This window comes from Corythoichthys intestinalis, chromosome 5, assembly GCF_030265065.1.
Source record: "Corythoichthys intestinalis isolate RoL2023-P3 chromosome 5, ASM3026506v1, whole genome shotgun sequence".
NCBI classification, from domain to species: domain Eukaryota; kingdom Metazoa; phylum Chordata; class Actinopteri; order Syngnathiformes; family Syngnathidae; genus Corythoichthys; species Corythoichthys intestinalis.
Window position 1 is genome coordinate 1,192,712 of NC_080399.1, and position 18,944 is coordinate 1,211,655.

Below are 18,944 nucleotides of genomic sequence, written 5' to 3' on the forward strand. Positions count from 1 at the left end.
ATCTCAATTTTCTGGGTGAAGAGAAATTTTGAACAGGAGGGCGTTTAAAAAAAAATGTAAACAGAAAAACCCTATCTGGAGGTGAGAGCACGTGAGAGCAGAATTACAGACGCCATGATTTTAACGAGAAATTATCGCGTACTTACCTTGTTTCGATCCAAAAACTCCATGTAGCATGTATCACTGAGTGTCAAGATACAGCTGTGAATGGACACAGCTGGATTTTTGGTGGATTTTATGGGTGAAACATGGGAATATAACAAGGGTCGCGATGCAGAAATCGCAGACATCAAGGAGTGGTCGAGATGTTCTTTTTCATATATTTACCCTTTCAAACTTTTTTTCCCTATTTTTCTTTGTTTGGATCGATTATCATCTAACAAATCGGAGAAAATGCAACAGTAACAAAAAAATTACTATTTAGCGATAGCTATGAGGTAGATACCCGTGACTTTTTTACAGACGCCATTTTTTTCATTGTGACATAATTTGTTAAAAAGTTTAAAATATGTGAGTGAATAACTTTTAAAAGTCGTTTTTTTTTAAACAAAATATGAGTCATCAATTAATGAGTCTAAGCTAAAAACGACAGACATTTTGAATAATAGATATAATTAACTACCTTCGTTTTATGGCTGGGTTGAAACAAGCGGTTGCGCGACGTCTGTAAACGGGGGTTTTCAGGGTAAAACAGACAAATAAAAAATTGTTTGGGGGCTTCATGTGCCATGAATCTGCTATGGCAGCATATAGACATATTGATCTATCAAACACAACAGTTGTTTCGGCTTAAAATACAGAAGTTTCTTTTAAAGAGGAGTGCAAGAGCAGAAACTGCTTTTTCGGTCTTGTCTGTGTTTCCCGCCATATATAATTCTTCATGATGATTTTGGCGCATTTCAGAGTCATTTCCTGTTGATTTTGGGGCAATTTCAAGGTCCATACCTGTTGATTTTGGGTCACTTCCAGTTGATTTTAGGTCAGTTCCGATTGATTTTGGGGCATTGCTAGGTCACTTCCAGTGGATTTTGGGGCATTCCCAGGTCACTTCCTGTTGATTTTGGGCCAGTCCAGGTCACTTTAAGTTGATTTTTTTTGTCACTTCCTGTTGATTTTTGGACAGTTCCTGTTGATTTTGGGCCATTCCCAGGTCCCTTGCTGTTGATTTTGGGTCACTTCCTGTTTATATTTGGCCATTCCGGGTCACTTCCAGTTCATTTAACATCACTTCCTGTTGATTTTGGGTCACTTTCAGTTGATTTTGCATCACTTCCTGTTGATATTGGGGCATTCCGGGTCAGTTCCATTTGATTTAGGTTCACTTATGTTGATTTGGGGACATAACTATTTTCAATTTACCCCCCCCCCCTTTTTTTTTTAGACTATTTTCTGTCAATAAGTTCATTTCCATTGGACGCCTATAACAGTCAATGGCAGGCAATGCGTTCAATGAGTGCCCCATAAACGGTTAATGTTTCCATCTCTAATAAAAAGTTTTGTGAGCATTGTAGCCGTACACTTTTCTAGCCGCACGAGGGCGCCAAAGCTTCGGGTCTGCCGTCGCTGCTGCCAGTGCCCGGGCAAGCAAGCGGGCAGGCGGTCAGCCAGACGCCTCCAGCAGTCGCTCTTTGCTTTCCACTCCCTCGCAACTTGTCCACAAGTCAACACTCGTCGCCTTGGCCAACGCCGCCACCCCTCCTTCATTCCTTGTGGATATGACGCCGAACCGAGACGGGAGCTCGGAACCGACCGCATGAACCCACGAACCCGGCCGACACAGTAAGTTTGCGTTTTGGGGCTTCCTCGCTGCATCACGTCGGTTGCGATAACTTGCTATTTTTAGCTTCCGTTATTTATCTTGGTGGGAAGAACTGGGCTTCTGTGCTGGTGTTGTCGGTACCGAGCAGACCGCAACGAGTGGCAAGTCTCGGGACATTTTGTCCTAAACGGCCACGGTTCCCACTTAACGGTTTGGAGGAATTCGCCCACTAAAATTGTTGTGTTGCTAGGCGAACGTGTTTAGCTTAGCTTTAGCCAAGCCCATCTTCGCCACGTTAGCTCGGTAGCATCGCCCCCTCGCTTTTTATTTGTTAGTGTAGTCATTTTTTGCAGACGGGGGGGGACTAGAAATTGGGTGTTTTTAATCTCTTGACCCAATGATGGCGTCTCTATGGAAGGAAGGAAAGAACTTGCTCCCATGTGACACATGAATCCGTCGAGATAAACAGCAAGGGCGACGAGGTTGTTCGTCTGTCATCGTGATGCACGATTTGAAATCGCGATGTGCGGTGAGTAATCGTGATCAATATGCCGAGGGATTCCTTCAAATTTAGGGAACGTTTAGGTGTTGTCGTTTTCCGGTCGGTGGAGGTTTCACTAGGGCTGCCACAAACGATTAATTTTTTTTTTTTTTTCCCCAGAAATCAAAACGTAAATTTAAAAAGAGAATATTTACATTTTCCCCCCTTTTTTAATATAATTTTTCAATTAAATATTTTTTTTATTTTTTATTAATTACACATAATTAATTTTTAATTAAAATAATTAAAAAGAGAAGACTTACTGTGTCCTTTATTTGAAATGCTTTTAAAATAAATATATTTAAAAGAATATTGACTTTTTCCCCTCTATTTTTCATTGAAAATATATATTTGCATTTTTCCTTTGGTTTTTATTTTTCGTAATGTTTAAAAAAAAAAAAAAAAAATTCTGAAATCGAAACGTAAATTTTAAAAAGAGAATAATTACATTTTTTCCCTTTTTTATTTAGAATTTTTTAAATAAAATTTTTAATACATAAAGGTGAAAATATTTAGTTATTTTAATTAATATAATTAAATTAAAAAAACAGAAGTGTACTGTGCCCTTTATTTGAAATACTTAAAAAAAAAAATATATATATATATATATATATATATATATATTTATGTATGTAACACTATTGACTGTTTCCCTCTATTTTTATTTTAAAAATATATACATTTTTTCCTTACTTTTTATTTTTTGTGATATATTTTTAAATTAAAAAAAAAAAAATTCAGAAATCAAAATGTAAATTTTAAAAAGAGGATATTTACATTTCCCCCTTTTGATTGTTTTAAATTAAATATTTCTAAATAATACATAAAAATGAGAATAATTAGTTCTTTTAATTAATATGATTACATAAAAAGAAAACACTAAGTGTCCTCTTTATTTGAAATACTATAAAAATAAATTGAATACAATACAAATGTATGTATGTATATATAAGGAATATTGACTATTTCTCTATTTTTAGTGAAAAATATATTTTTCCCTTGCTTTTTATTTTTTGTGACATATTTGTAAATGAAAAAAAAAAAGATAAAAAAATATAAAGAGAATATATACAGATTTTTAATTTAATTTTTTTTTAAAAAACACTTAAAAAAATGTATAAGACAAAATTTATTGGTTTTGGCTTTTAAATATATATATTTTTTAATGTATACAAAGAATATTATCCTTTTTATTGTTTTTTTTTTTTTTTTTAATTTAAAACGAATACATAAACATTTGCATTTGTCCCTACATTTGTCATTTTTTTAATAATATATTTTTCAATTAATAAAAAAAAAAAAAACTAAAACAATTAAAAAAGAACAAACTCAATTTCAAATTTTCAAAAAATGTAAATCAAAAATTAAAAAGTTGCTTTAATGACTTTTAAAAAAAAGTGAAAACGGGCCTGTTTTATTTAAAATATTTATGAATAAAATAGATATATTTTTTAAAAGTTCCGTTTTTTTTTTTTTTAAGCTTTAATTAAAAAAATGAAAATAAAAAAAAGAACGAAACAATTATAAGACCAACAATGTTTAACCCACTATCAAAATAATTGTCAATGCACTGTGTGATTGATTAGCTGTCGTGACGGCCCGACTTTTGATGTGAAGATTCTGTGCGGTTCCATTCTTCGACATGACGTAGCGGCGGCACCGCCTCGCCCCTCTGTGTTGACTTAGATAAGAAGAAAACTCATCATGCACGGAAAATATAATGCCACAGCTCCAATCATTTGGTGGCCCTGTTCTAATCTGATATATTGTGACCGTGTAATGACACGCTGCAAAAATAGATTGGCATTCTGATTAGTAATACGGACAGGAAGTAGGTCAAACGATCAATAAAAATCCACTCTGCTTAGCTTGATTTACTCATACGCTTTCACCAACGCTAAATCCTCCATTACTGTACATAAAAGCAGAAGTCCGTTCATTGGCTGCCATTGACGTCCAATCTCTTTTGACTGGTAGGCAGTGGCGGTTCTAGGATTTTTCTGAAACCGGGGCCCACATGTAACCCTCAGGGGCCAAGTGTCGCTGCGTGTGTTTTATTTAGTTAGGTTAGTTTGAATAATCGAGTCATCGGATTTGGAACATTTAATGCGTTGCAGAATAAATTGTTGGAGACGTAAAACAAAAGCTAACTAGGATTGCACTTTTCAAAGGAGACAAAATAAAATTCCTGAGTGTTTCTTCAAATTTAGCAGCATTGAACATTCATTTAAAATTAAAATACCTGAGCATGTCCTCAAATGGTATTAAAAATAAATAAATAAATGAGGATCTAAGTACTGTACAATAAAACAATAGGCTAACGTGCATAGCAAAACCTATCGTAATCTGCCTTCTAGCTGTTACAGGGTCCTTCTGGGGTTCTATCATCAGTCAGCGGTGGCCACAGTTGCCCACACAGATGCCTGATCAAAATCTTTTTTTTTATTTTTATTTATTTATTTATTTTTAGTCTGTTGATCGGCCGATGGCCAATGTTGGGGGGAAAAAAAGTCCACACAGTGCTGGCCAAAAGTATTGGCACCCCTGCAATTCTGTCAGATAATGCTCAATTTCTCCCAGAAAATGATTGCAATGAAAAATGCTTCAGTAGTAATCATTTATTTTGCTTGCAATGAAAAAACACAAAAGAGAATGAAATCATGATCATTTTACGCAAAACTCCAAAAATGGGCTGGACGAAAGTATTGGCACCTTCCGCCCTATACTTGGTAGCACAACCTTTAGACAAAATAACGGCGCACAACCACTTCCGGTATCCATCAATGAGTTTCTGCTGGAATTTTAGACCATTCTTTTTTGGCCAATTGCTCCGGGTCTCTGAGATTTTAAGGGTGGCATTCTCAGATCTGTGTGTCTGAATATGTGTCTGAACCATTTGTGTAGAGCATTAAAAAAAAAAAAAAAAGTTAGCGTTTAATCGCATTTAAGCTCGCGGATTTTTGCTATGTAAGTTAGCCAATTGCTCTTTTGTTGTACGAGATCTTCATTTTTAATTGTTTTTTTTACCGTTTGAGGCTCAGCTTAGGTATTTTAATTTTTTATGTTCCTTAGCTGATTACTCGATTATTCAAACAAATTAGTTTATCGATTAATTGACTACTAAAATATTCAATAGCTGCAGCCCTACTTCCTCACAATATTGCGTTTCAAATCCTCAGGCAGTTCTTTGGTCTTCTTTCTTTTCTCCATGTTCAATGTGGTACACACAAGGACACTGGACAGAGGTTGAGTCAACTTTAATCCATTTTAACTGACTGCAAGTGTGATTTGGTTATTGGCACGACCTGTTATGTGCCACAGATGCTGTTAATGACACAAATTAGAGAAGCATCACATGATTTTTCGAAGGGTGCCAATACTTTTGTACTTTTTTGTGTGTTTTTTCATTGCAAGCAAAATAAATGAAGATATTACTACCAAAGCATTTGTAATTGCAATCATTTTCTGGGAGAAATTGAGCATTATCTGACAGAATTGCAGGGGTGCCAATACTTTTGGCCAGCACTGTAAATCAAGTGATTTCACTTCCCGATACTCTTTTATTGTCGATGTGGCGCACTTGGGTTGCGGTGTGACTTTTAGCAACGACTAGATCACACTACTTGACGTCCTGTTGTGCCCACCGCCAACCACAATTTTGGTTTGTTGTCAAGTTGGTCTCAAACAACATTAAAATTCTTGAATTGAACTTTCCATGAGCTGGAGGAACCCTGTCAATATTTTCATTTCCACTCATTTTTACTATATTACTTAGTGCTGCAACGATTCATCGATTAACTCAAGTATTCGATTAGAAGAAAATATTCGAATTTTAAATTTTCTTTAATAAAAGTGGCGCGTAATGGTTTATTTTGAAAGTGTTTGCATTTAGTTTGATTGATTATGGTGGATACACTGCCCTCTGGTCTGCCTTTGTTCACATGGCTGAATCCAACTGCTCCCTGTTAAGACCAACATTAGCTAAGTTTTTGTTTGAGCTGTTTTTTAATGCATTCAGAATTTAGTTTATAGGTATATTTAGCCATTTTTTGTGGGAGTATGTGCCTGAACCATTTGTTAAGACCATTGTAAAAAAAACTTTAGCATTTTATAGCATTTAAGCTAGCGGACTTTTTCTATGTAAGTTAGCCAGATGTTCTTTTTTTTTGTACATAGATCCTCATTAAAAAAGAAAAAAATTGTACCGTTTGAGGCTCAGCTGAGGTATTTTAATTTTTCATGTTCCTTATCCAATTACTCGATTATTCGAACTAACTAGTCCATCGATTAATCGACTACTAAAATAGTCGATAGCTGCAGCACTAATATTACTGATAAATTGAATGCCTTAGCGACCTATTTGCGCATTACTACCAACAATTAGGCGTAAGTGTGGAGTAGATGTTTGTCAGCCACAGAGAAATTCAAGAAAAAACATGTTTTTAGGTGCAAGTAGATGAAAATTTTACTTGGGTTGTGTCTAATTTCAGGGGTGAAAATGCCCTAATTTAGGAGCAGTCTGGAATATGTGACATTCCAGGCCACTTCCTGTACATTTTGGTCACTTATTACTGTATTGGCCCGAATATAAGACGGCCCTGATTATAAGACGACCCCCTCTTTTTCAAGACTCAAGTTTGAAAAAAAGACTTTTTGAACACTAAATGAATTTTTATACAGAAAATAATTACAGTACATCTGAAACAAATGATTATAACAATATATTTGAGAGGAAAAGCATGTTATTTTCCCTCATTCAAATCTTAATATCTGAACATTCAAATATGTAAACTAAAGTGCAATCCCATTTGTAAATGAATGGCTTCTGGTTTTTGAAATGTAAATAAACTAGGGCTGTCAAACGATTAAAATTTTTATTCGAGTTAATCACAGCTTAAAAATTGATTAATTGTAATTAATCGCAATTCATACCATCTATAAAATATGCCATATTTTTCTGTAAATTATTGTTGGAATGGAAAGATACAAGACAGTTATATACATTCAACATACTGTACATAAGTACTGTATTTGTTTACTATAACAAATCAACAAGATGGCATTAACATTATTAACATTCTGTTAAAGCGATCCATGGATGGAAAGACTTGTAGTTCTTAAAAGATAAATGTTAGTACAAGTTATAGAAATTTTATATTCAAACCCCTCAATGTTTTCGTTTTAATAAAATTTGTAAAAATTTCAATCAAAAAATAAACTAGTAGCTCGCCATTGTTCAGCACCACCAATTCTCATGGTGCTGAAAACCATAAAATCTGTCACACCCAAGCACCAGCAGAGGGCGACAAAACTCCAAAAACACTAGTAACAAGTGCACATGACACTGTACTGTCATTTTAATCTGTTTGAGCGGGGCATGTGTGTTAATTGTGTCAAATATTTGAACGTGATTAATTAAAAAAATTAATTACCGCCCGTTAACGCGATAATTTTGACAGCCCTAAAATAAACCAATCTATTTTGATAAAACAACAAAATTGTTTGGCCTGGGGAGTCAAGTTCAGCATTCGCTTCAATGATATCTGGCGCCATCTTGTGTCGTGAATGGCTATAATGTCTAGACCCCGAATATAAGAGGACCCCCACTTTTTCAGTCTTATTTCAAGGCAAAAAACAACGTCTTATATTCGGGCCATTACGGTAATTTTGGGGCAAAAGTATTTGATTAAAAATAATGATTTTTTTTTTTTTTTTTTTTTTGCAGGTCGGAGTTGAAAATCAAAAGTGAATAAGTTTTTGGGGGAGTTGAATGTGCCATTGGGAATGAATGGGGCCATTAGAAATACATGGGGTATTTTTAATTTTTTATTTTTACAATCAAATTTAAGCAGATTTTTTGTCCCAAACTGGCTGATAATTTCACTTTGCAAAGGATCCCCACAAATGACTGACGTCGATCCGCGCCGGCGTACTCGGCGGCGGCGTTTAATGGTGTCCCCGCTTAAGCCTATCAAATCGAACACCGGCTTTACTGGGATGGGAAAGCGACGGCAGATTTGCTACGCTGCCTTTTAATTACTATCCAGGCCCAACAGATGTCCCGGGCCGGCTCCCACGCCGCGCGCTGGGAAATACTTAAAAGACGCCATTTTCCAGCATACATCGGAGACCTGACCTCCGCGTTCCCGCTCAGGAAGCAGCTGGGACTTTTTCTCGACAGTAAATATTTTAATCTCAATCTGTGTTGAAAGACCGTAGACTAGCATGACCGTGATTATAGATCGTGGAAAATTGAAGGTGAATTTTTGGTGTCGTTTAATGCAGTGTTTTTCAACCTATGCTCCCACCAAAAATTAAAAAGAACCAACAGGTTGCTTCCAAAATCTTACATTAGAATACGTTAGCTCATTGACTGAGCTAGATATCCAATTCATTTTGACTGGATTGGACTACAGTCAATGGCACTGAAACAACATTATGAAAAATAATAAATGAGAATCAAAGTTAGGAGTGTGCTGTTTTAGGCACCCTACGATTCCGATTCGATTACGATTCAGGGTGCCACGATTCGATTATGGAACGATGATTACAGTATTGACGATGATCACGATTATCCATGCATCATACATTACTAATTAATAAAGTAGCCCCCCAAAAATTTATGTCCATGATTTAGTTAAAATTAGGTCTGTCAAAATGATCGAATTAAAGGGCGGTAATTATTTCTTTTAAAATTAATCACGTTAACATGTTTGACGCAATTAACGCACATGCCCCGCTCAAATAGATTAAAATGACAGCACAGTGCAATGCCAACTTGTTACTTGTGTTTTTTGGAGTTTTGTCGCCCTCTGCTGGCGCCTGGGTGCGACTGATTTTTATGGGCTTAAGCACCCATGAGCATTGTGTAATTATCGACATCAACAATGGCGGGCTAATAGTTTATTTTTTGATTGAAAATTTTACAAATTTTATTAAAACGAAAACATTAAGAGGGGTTTTAATATAAAATTTCTATAACTTGTACTAACATTTATCTTTTAAGGACTACAATTCTTTCTATCCGTGGATGACTTTAACAGAAAGAATGTCAATGCCGCCATTTGTGGATTTATTGTTACAATAAACAAATACAGTACTTATGTACAGTATGTTGAATGTTTATGTGTGTCTTGTCTTATCTTTCCATTCCAACAATAATTTACAGAAAAATATGGCATATTTTATAGATGGTTTGAATTGCGATTGATTACAATTAATTAATTTTTAAGCTGTAATTAACTCGATTAAAATTTTTAATCATCTGTTAATCGATTTTTTTTTTTTTTTTTTTTTTGGCATACCCTTAATCGATGTACAACAAATGAACAATTGGCCAACTTGAGTCCGCTAGCTTAAATGCAATAAAATGTTAACATTTTTATTTATTTATTTTTTAAAAAACTACGTTTTTTTTACACAATGCTCTTAACAAATCATTCAAACATATTCTAGTGCTGCAACGATTAATCGATTAACTCGCGTAATTTTATTAGAAAAAAGATTCTAAATATGTTTTGCTGCTTCAAGTATTCGTTTAATTAAAGTGGTGCTATAATGGTTTGTTTTGAAAGTGTTTGCATTCAGTTTGATTGATTTCGGTGGATACACTGCCCTCTAGTGGCTATAGTGAATATGGCATAACTCATTTTACATGGCTGAATCCAACTGCTCCCTGTTAAGACCAACATGAGCTAAGGTTTTGTTTGAGCTAATGTTATTTTTCTATGCATTCGTAATTTAGTTATTGGTATTGTCAGCCGTTTTTTTGTGGGAATTTGTGTTTTAACCATTTGTTGATTAAAAAAAAAAGTTAGCATTTTGTTGCATTTAAGCTAGCGGACTTTTGCTATGTAAGGTAGCCAATTGTTCTTTTGTTGTACTTAGATCCTCATTTGTTTGTTTATTTTTTATACCATTTGAGGCTCAGCTCAGGTATTTTAATTTTTTATGTTCTTTATCCGATGACTCGATTATTCGAACTAACTAGTTCATCGATTAATCGACTACTAAAATAATGAATCGCTGCAGCCCTATTATACTCCCTTTCACACAAAATCAAATATATAACACTCAAATGGATTGGATGTCTGCTACTTAATGAGTTAAGAGCTAGCAGACGAAATTCAACACCTTGTTAAGACATGAGGGTGGTACATTTAAGACTCCTGAAGACCCTGTAGCCACTGCGAAAAGCTCGAACAATCCAAGCAAAGAGCACACCCATCTTTACATACGAGATGATTTCATTCTGCGCTCGAGTGAACCAACGCGCTCTTCAACGAGCATTCGGAAGCTAGCGGACGAGCATCGAGCGACATCAATAATAGCAGGGGGGGAAACAGGCCAGAGGCCATATGCTAGCATGTGACTTTTCTTTTCCGTGGTTATTTCTTTCACCCATCTGACGCGGCCTACTTCATAGTTACAATGGCCTAACGCTCTTAAAGGCCTTTAATTGGTCTTTAAGGTGGGCTCTCTCAAGATATACAAGCATTCTGTGAGGGCTGATGTGAAAACTGGTCTAAAAATACACAAGGTGTGCAACCTGCAGCCTAGTAACCAATCTCAAGGGTCACTCACTAGATTATTTGCACATCTTAAATGCTCGGGACAGGAGGAGGGCTGTGACAATATATTGCAAAGGGGATCGCAATACTTTGTAGAACAAAACATCAATCTGCTCCCACCAAGAATTGCTATATCATTTTAAATAGGTGTCACCGTTTAAATAAAAGGAACCAGCGAGAATAGTGTCTACGTTAGCTCACTGGCTGCCATTGATGGCGCTAGACATCCAACCCCGTCAACATGAACTGGTGACAATGGCATTGAAACCAGAGCATTCACAGTCATTTAAAGGTCGCAAATCAACAGGAAGTGACCCAGAAATGCCTGCAAGTCAACAGGAAGTGACCCCCAAATCCACAGGATGCCACCTAAAATCCACAAATCCACCTGAAAGTCAACCATATCGACAGAAAGTGACACCAAAATGATAGACCAACAGGAAGTGACCCTGAAAAGGCCCCCAAATAAACTGGAAGTGACTTCATATCAATAGGAAGTAACACTGAAATTCCCCAAAATCAATAGGAAATGAACCAATATCAATAGGAAGTGACCCAATATCAAAAAAGTGACCCCAAAATGACCTCAAATCAACAGGAAGTGACCCAATATAAAAAAGTGAACCCAAAATGACCCCAAATCAACAGGAAGTGACTTCATATCAAGACAAAGTGACCCAAAAAGGCCCCAAATTCAACGGGAAGTGACCTGACATCAACAGGAAGTGACCCTGAGATGCCCAAAAACTAATAGGAAGTGACCTTGTATCAACAGGAAGTGACCCTGAAATGCCCCAAAATCAGCAGGAAGTGACCTGATATCAACAACAAGTGACCCTGAAATGCCCACAAATCTGCAGGAAGTGACCTAGTATCAACAGGAAGTGACCCTAAAATAAGTAGGAAGTTACTTTGAAATGTCCCCAAATTAACAGGAAGTGACCTGTTATACACAGGAAGTGACCCTGAAATGCCCCAAAATCAACTGGAAGTGACCCGGAAATTCCCACAAATCAACAGGAAGTGACCTGATATCAACAGGAAGTGTTGTCATAATGCTCCAAATCGACAGGAAGTAACCTTTTAAAGAGCCCAAATCAACAAGGAAGTAATCCGATATTGTCAGGAAGTGACCCTGGAAAGAGCGCGTTGTAAACAGGAAATGACCCCGAAATGCCCACAAATCAACAGGAAGTGACCTTATGTCAATAGGAAGTCAACCCCAAATGCCCACAAATCAACAAGAACTGACCTGATATCAGCAGGAAGTGACCCCGAAATGGCCCAAATCAACAGGAAGTGACCCGATATCGACAGGAAGTCTAACCCTAAACCCGAACCCGATATCAACAGGAAGTTTAACCCTAAACCCGAAACCGATATCAACAGGAAGTGACCCCTAAATGCCTACAAATCAACAGGAAGTGACCTCGGATAATAGGAAGTGTTGCCAAAATGCACCAAATCAGCAGGAAGTGACCCAATATCGACATGAAGTGACCCTGAAAAGTCCTCAAATCAACAGGAAGTGACTCAATAGGAACAGGAAGTGACCCCCAAATGCCCCAAAATCAACAGGAAGTGACGGAAATATCCCCAAATCAACATGAAGTGATCCCATATGTCAACCGTCACAGCAAACCTAACATTTAGAACTTTCCAGAAACTATCACCATCAATGGCAGCCAATGAGCATCCATATGTACTGTATTTAGGGCAGCAAAATCAGGAGCTTTCGAAAATGTTTGCCAAAGATCAGTACGTCAGTAACCTTTTTATTTTCAAGTGTTAGTTTTGTCGCTTAGTCGTAGACTACCAGTGCTACGCGTGTGTACACTTGGCAAATAGAAAAGACGCCTCCCAAAGGACCGAGCCCGGGTCGGGGAAAGCGAGCCTCCAAAGCAGGAAGCCGTGATGTCATTATTTTGCTTCTTGTGCATCCGTACAGGTGAGACAGACAGACAGACAGACAGGCGGCCTCTGGATGTGGTGTCTACTGCAACTCAGGTGAAAGGTAAGATGAGCTCTGCTCTACTTCACTTTCATACTTAAATAATGAATGAGCCTCTGTTTAAATTACAAGTACACACATTCATCCAATGCAAAAGCTACCATCTAGAACAGGGGTCCCCAAACTTTTTCCTGTGAGGGCTACATAACTTTTCCCTTCTCTGATGAGGGGCCGGGGTCAGTTTTTAACAAAAAACGTGTGACGATTGCAGGAGTGCCTAAATGTAAAAATGTATTGTTTTTCAGAAACAATCAAATAGAGCTGGGAATCTTTGGGCACCTAACGATTCGATTACGATTACGATTCAGATGGTCCGATTCGATTCTAAAACGATTATTGATGCACCCCCCCCCCTTTTTTATTATTATTATTTTTTAATATTTTGTACATTTGTTCCAAAATTGTTCAAAAATACTCTCAGGCTAAACCAAACTACTATTTCAGTATCAAGTTAACATATAGCAGTAAACAAATATACAAAAATAACAGTAAATAAAAAAACTCCAGTCCCCATTCTGTATCAGCAGCTTTAAACTACATTCAATTAATTTAATGTTGTGAATCAACCGTTAAAGTTGTTAAAATTGCTCCCGTTAATCCATAATTTCCCTTTTGTCAACTTTCGACATGTGAAAGTTTTAAAACTATTTTAAAGATAGATTCAAGTCAATATTTTACCGATTTAGGAGTATTTTAGATAAAAAGTTAATTAGGTTTGCTTGGAAGGTTCGCTACAACAGCCTTGCAGGGAAGTGTACTGCTTTAAGATGGCGGCCGTTTACTACGTCTGCATCTAGCTTTTTGTAGATGTGCTGCAAACGCTACCGCTACCGTAGTGCATCTAGTCTTATATAAATGATATCTACCGTAACATTATGTGGATGACGTACTTTTGTAGCAGCTTCAGGTATGTTGTTGTGTTTTTTTATCTCGTGGCATGAGTTGAGCTAGAGCCGTGAGTTGAGCATTGGCATTACCCGAGGGGCCGGGTAATGAGAAGCATGATGTTTAGCTACTCTCGCTCCGTTGCTCATTGACCGCGCGGCGCGCTGAGTGTGTTGTACTTCCGCTTTACTTGGCATATTTCAATAATTGGAATTTGGATGTTTGTGAATCGTTCTCGAATCTTCCACGGCCGAATCGCGAATAATCTAAGAATCTGAAATTTTGCACACCTCTACAATCAAATAACCCTTGCTGGTTTCTTCACAGAACAAAAGTAAATAAAATTAAAAAAAAAAATAAAAAACATATATAATATAATACAATATAATATAAATAGGGCTGTCAAAATTATCGCGTTAACGGGCGGTAATTAATTTTTTAAATTAATCACGTTAAAATATTTGACACATTTAACACACATGCCTCATTCAAACAGATTAAAATGACAGCACAGTGTCATGTCCATTTGTTACTTGTGTTTTTTGGTGTTTTGTCGCCCTCTGCTGGCGCTTGGGTGCGACTGATTTTATGGGTTTCAGCACCATGAGCATGGTGTAATTATCAACAATGGCGAGCTACTAGTTTATTTTTTGATTGATTGAAAATTTGAATAAAACGAAAAAATTAAGAGGGGTTTTAATATCAAATTTCTGTTACTTGTACTAACATTTATATTTTAAGAACTACAAGTCTTTCTATCCATGGATTGCTTTAACAATGATAATGTTAATCTTGTTGATTTATGTACCGTATGTTGAATGTATATATCCGTCTTGTGTTTTATCTTTCCATTCCAACAATTTACAGAAAAATATGGCATATTTAATAGATGGTTTGAATTGCGATTAATTATGATTAATTTTTAAGCTGTGATTGATTAAAAGTTTTAATCGTTTGACAGCCCTAAATATAATATAATATAATTTTATTTGATAACACTATTAATCAAATAATAATAACCAAATAACCCTCTCTGGGTTCTTCACAGAAAACGCCAGAAAATAAATAACACAAGTTAAAAAAAAAAAAAAAAAATGTTCAGGGGGCCGGACCAAATGTGGAGGCGGGCCGTATCCGGCCCGCGGGCCATAGTTTGGGGACCACTGATCTAGCATATGGATGGATGAGCCAAAAAGTCCCATTCATTTCCTGTGGCGCCTTCAATATTTTTGACCAAAAAATGACACCCATGTCAATTCGGTTGAGTCGTGTACATCCATGTCAATGATGCCCATATACTGTACGTCCATTCCAATGACTGCCATGTTTGTTCCCGATGCCAATGACGCCTATGTACGTCCATTCCAATGACGCAAATGCACGTCGATGCCATTGACGACAATTCCAATGATAGGAAGTGACCCCTAAATGCCCCAAATCAACAGGAAGTGAGGTGATTTCAACAAGAAGGGGCCCTGGAACACCCCCAAATAAACTGTAAGTGGCCTGATATCGAGTGAAAGTGACCCTGAAATTCCCCAAAATGAACAGGAAGTAATATCAACAGAAAGTGAACCAACAGCAACAGGAAGTGACCCTGAAATGCCCCTAAATCAACAGGAAGTGACCCGATATCAACTGAAAGTGACCCTGAAATCCCCCCAAATGAACAGGAAGGGAACCAATATCAACAGAAAGTGACCACCAAATGCCCCAAATAAACAGGATGTGACCTAATATCAACAGGAATTGACCCCGAAACACCCCATATCAACAGGATGTGACCTGATATCAACAGGAAGTGACCCTGAAATGCCCCCAAATCAACAAGAAGTGACCGAATATCGACAGGAGGTGAAACGCCACCAAATCAACAGAAGGTGCCCTGATATCAGAAGGAAGTGACCCCCAAAGTCCCCAAAACAACAGGAAGTTATGTGATATCAACGCCACGTCAACGTGATCATAAATCTCCCCCACATGAATGGAAAGTGACCCTGAAACGCCCCAAATCAACAGGAAGTGAACCAATATCAACATTAAGTAACCTAATATCAACTGGAGGTGAGCCCCAAATGCCCCAAATCAACAGGAAGTGACCTGATAGCAACAGGAAGTGACCCTGAAACGTCCCCAAATCAACAGGAAGTGACCTAATACCAACAGGAAATGAACCAATATCAAAAGTGATCTAATATCAACTGGAGGTGAACCCCAAATCGACAGGAAGTGATCTGATATCAACAGGAAGTGAACCAACATCAACAGCAAGTGACCCCCAAAAGCCCCCAAATTTACAGAAGTGACCTGATATCAACAGGAAGTGACCCTGAAATAACCGCAAACCAACAGTAAGTGACCCCCAAATGCCCCTGAATCAACAGGAAGTGATGTAATATTGACAAGTGACCCTAAAACGCCACCAAATCAACAGGAAGTGACCTGATATCAATAGAAAGTGACCCTGAAATGCCCCCAAATCAACAGGAAGTGACATATATAAACAGGAAATGACCCCGAAATACCCCAAATCAACAGGATGTGACCTGATATCAACAGGAAGTGACCCTGAAACGCCCCAAAATCAACAGGAAGTGACTGAAAATCAACAGGAAGGACCCTAAAATGCCACCAAATCAACAGGAAGTGACCTGATGTCAACAGGAAGTGACTGAAAATCAACAGGAAGTGACCCTAAAATGCAACCAAATCAACAGGAAGTGACTTGATGTCAACAGGAAGTGAACCGATATCATCAGTAGGGGTGTGACAAAATATCAAGTGGAGGTGACCCCCCAAATCAACAGGAAGTGACCTGATAGCAACAGGAAGTGACCCTCAAACGTCCCCAAATCCACAGAAAGTGACCCCCAAATGGCCCTAAATCAACAGGAAGTGACCTGATATCCACAGGAAGTGACCCTGAAACGCCCCAAAATCAACAGGACGTGACTGAAAATCAACAGGAAGTGACCCTAAAATGCCACCAAATCAACAGGAAGTGACCTGATGTCAACAGGAAGTGACTGAAAATCAACAGGAAGTGACCCTAAAATGCAACCAAATCAACAGGAAGTGACTTGATGTCAACAGGAAGTGAACCGATATCATCAGTAGGGGTGTGACAAAATATCAAGTGGAGGTGACCCCCCCAAATCAACAGGAAGTGACCTGATAGCAACAGGAAGTGACCCTTAAACGTCCTCAAATCAACAGAAAGTGACCCCCAAATGGCCCTAAATCAACAGGAAGTGACCTGATATCCACAGGAAGTGACCCTGAAACGCCCCAAAATCAACAGGACGTGACTGAAAATCAACAGGAAGTGACCCTAAAATGCCACCAAATCAACAGGAAGTGACCTGATGTCAACAGGAAGTGACTGAAAATCAACAGGAAGTGACCCTAAAATGCAACCAAATCAACAGGAAGTGACTTGATGTCAACAGGAAGTGAACCGATATCATCAGTAGGGGTGTGACAAAATATCAAGTGGAGGTGACCCCCCCAAATCAACAGGAAGTGACCTGATAGCAACAGGAAGTGACCCTTAAACGTCCTCAAATCAACAGAAAGTGACCCCCAAATGGCCCTAAATCAACAGGAAGTGACCTGATATAAACAGTAAGTCAACCTGAAATGCCCAAATCAACAGGAAGTGACTGAAAATCAACAGGAAGTGACCCTAAAATGCAACCAAATCAACAGGAAGTGACTTGGTGTCAACAGGAAGTGAACCGATATCATCAGTAGGGGTGTGACAAAATATCAAGTGGAGGTGACCCCCCCAAATCAACAGGAAGTGACCTGATAGCAACAGGAAGTGACCCTTAAACGTCCTCAAATCAACAGAAAGTGACCCCCAAATTGCCCTAAATCAACAGGAAGTGACCTGATATAAACAGTAAGTCAACCTGAAATGCCCAAATCAACAGGATGTGACCTGATATCAACAGGAAGTGACCCTGAAACGCCCCAAAATCAACAGGAAGTGACTGAAAATCAACAGGAAGTGAACCGATATCATCAGTAGGGGTGTGACAAAATATCAAGTGGAGGTGACCCCCCCAAATCAACAGGAAGTGACCTGATAGCAACAGGAAGTGACCCTCAAACGTCCCCAAATCAACAGAAAGTGACCCCCAAATGGCCCTAAATCAACAGTAAGTGACCTGATATCAACAGGAAGTGACCCTGAAACGCCCCAAAATCAACAGGAAGTGACTGAAAATCAACAGGAAGGGGCCCTAAAATGCTACCAAATCAACAGGAAGTGACCTGATGTCAACAGGAAGTGACTGAAAATCAACAGGAAGTGACCCTAAAATGCAACCAAATCAACAGGAAGTGACTTGATGTCAACAGGAAGTGAACCGATATCATCAGTAGGGGTGTGACAAAATATCAAGTGGAGGTGACCCCCCCAAATCAACAGGAAGTGACCTGATAGCAACAGGAAGTGACCCTCAAACGTCCCCAAATCAACAGAAAGTGACCCCCAAATGGCCCTAAATCAACAGGAAGTGACCTGATATCAACAGGAAGTGACCCTGAAACGCCCCAAAATCAACAGCAAGTGACTGAAAATCAACAGGAAGTGACCCTAAAATGCCACCAAATCAACAGGAAGTGACCCTAAAATGCAACCAAATCAACAGGAAGTGACTTGATGTCAATAGGAAGTGAACCGACATCATCAGTAGGGGTGTGACAAAATATCAAGTGGAGGTGACCCCCCAAATCAACAGGAAGTGACCTGATAGTAACAGGAAGTGACCCTCAAACGTCCCCAAAGCAACAGAAAGTGACCCCCAAATGGCCCTAAATCAACAGGAAGTGGCCTGATATAAACAGAAAGTGAACCTGAAATGCCCAAATCTACAGGATGTGACCTGATATCAACAGGAAGTGACCCTGAAACGCCCCAAAATCAACAGGAAGTGACTGAAAATCAACAGGAAGTGACCCTAAAATGCAACCAAATCAACAGGAAGTGACTTGATGTCAACAGGAAGTGAACCGATATCATCAGTAGGGGTGTGACAAAATATCAAGTGGAGGTGACCCCCCAAATCAACAGGAAGTGACCCTCAAACGTCCCCAAATCAACAGAAAGTGACCCCCAAATGGCCCTAAATCAACAGGAAGTGACCTGATATAAACAGAAAGTGAACCTGA

General features: G+C 38.2%; 1 protein-coding gene across 1 annotated transcript in view; it reads left to right on the forward strand.

Annotated features, from left to right (window-relative positions):
* Positions 1-1,563: 1,563 nt before the first annotated feature.
* The window catches only part of osbpl5 (oxysterol binding protein-like 5), a 57,487-nt gene continuing 40,106 nt past the window's right edge, over positions 1,564-18,944 (forward strand). Inside the window, exons 1-2 of the mRNA XM_057837851.1 lie at positions 1,564-1,779; positions 12,819-12,884. The gene's annotated coding sequence lies outside the window, so the exon portion shown is untranslated. The remainder of the gene's footprint in view (positions 1,780-12,818; positions 12,885-18,944) is intronic.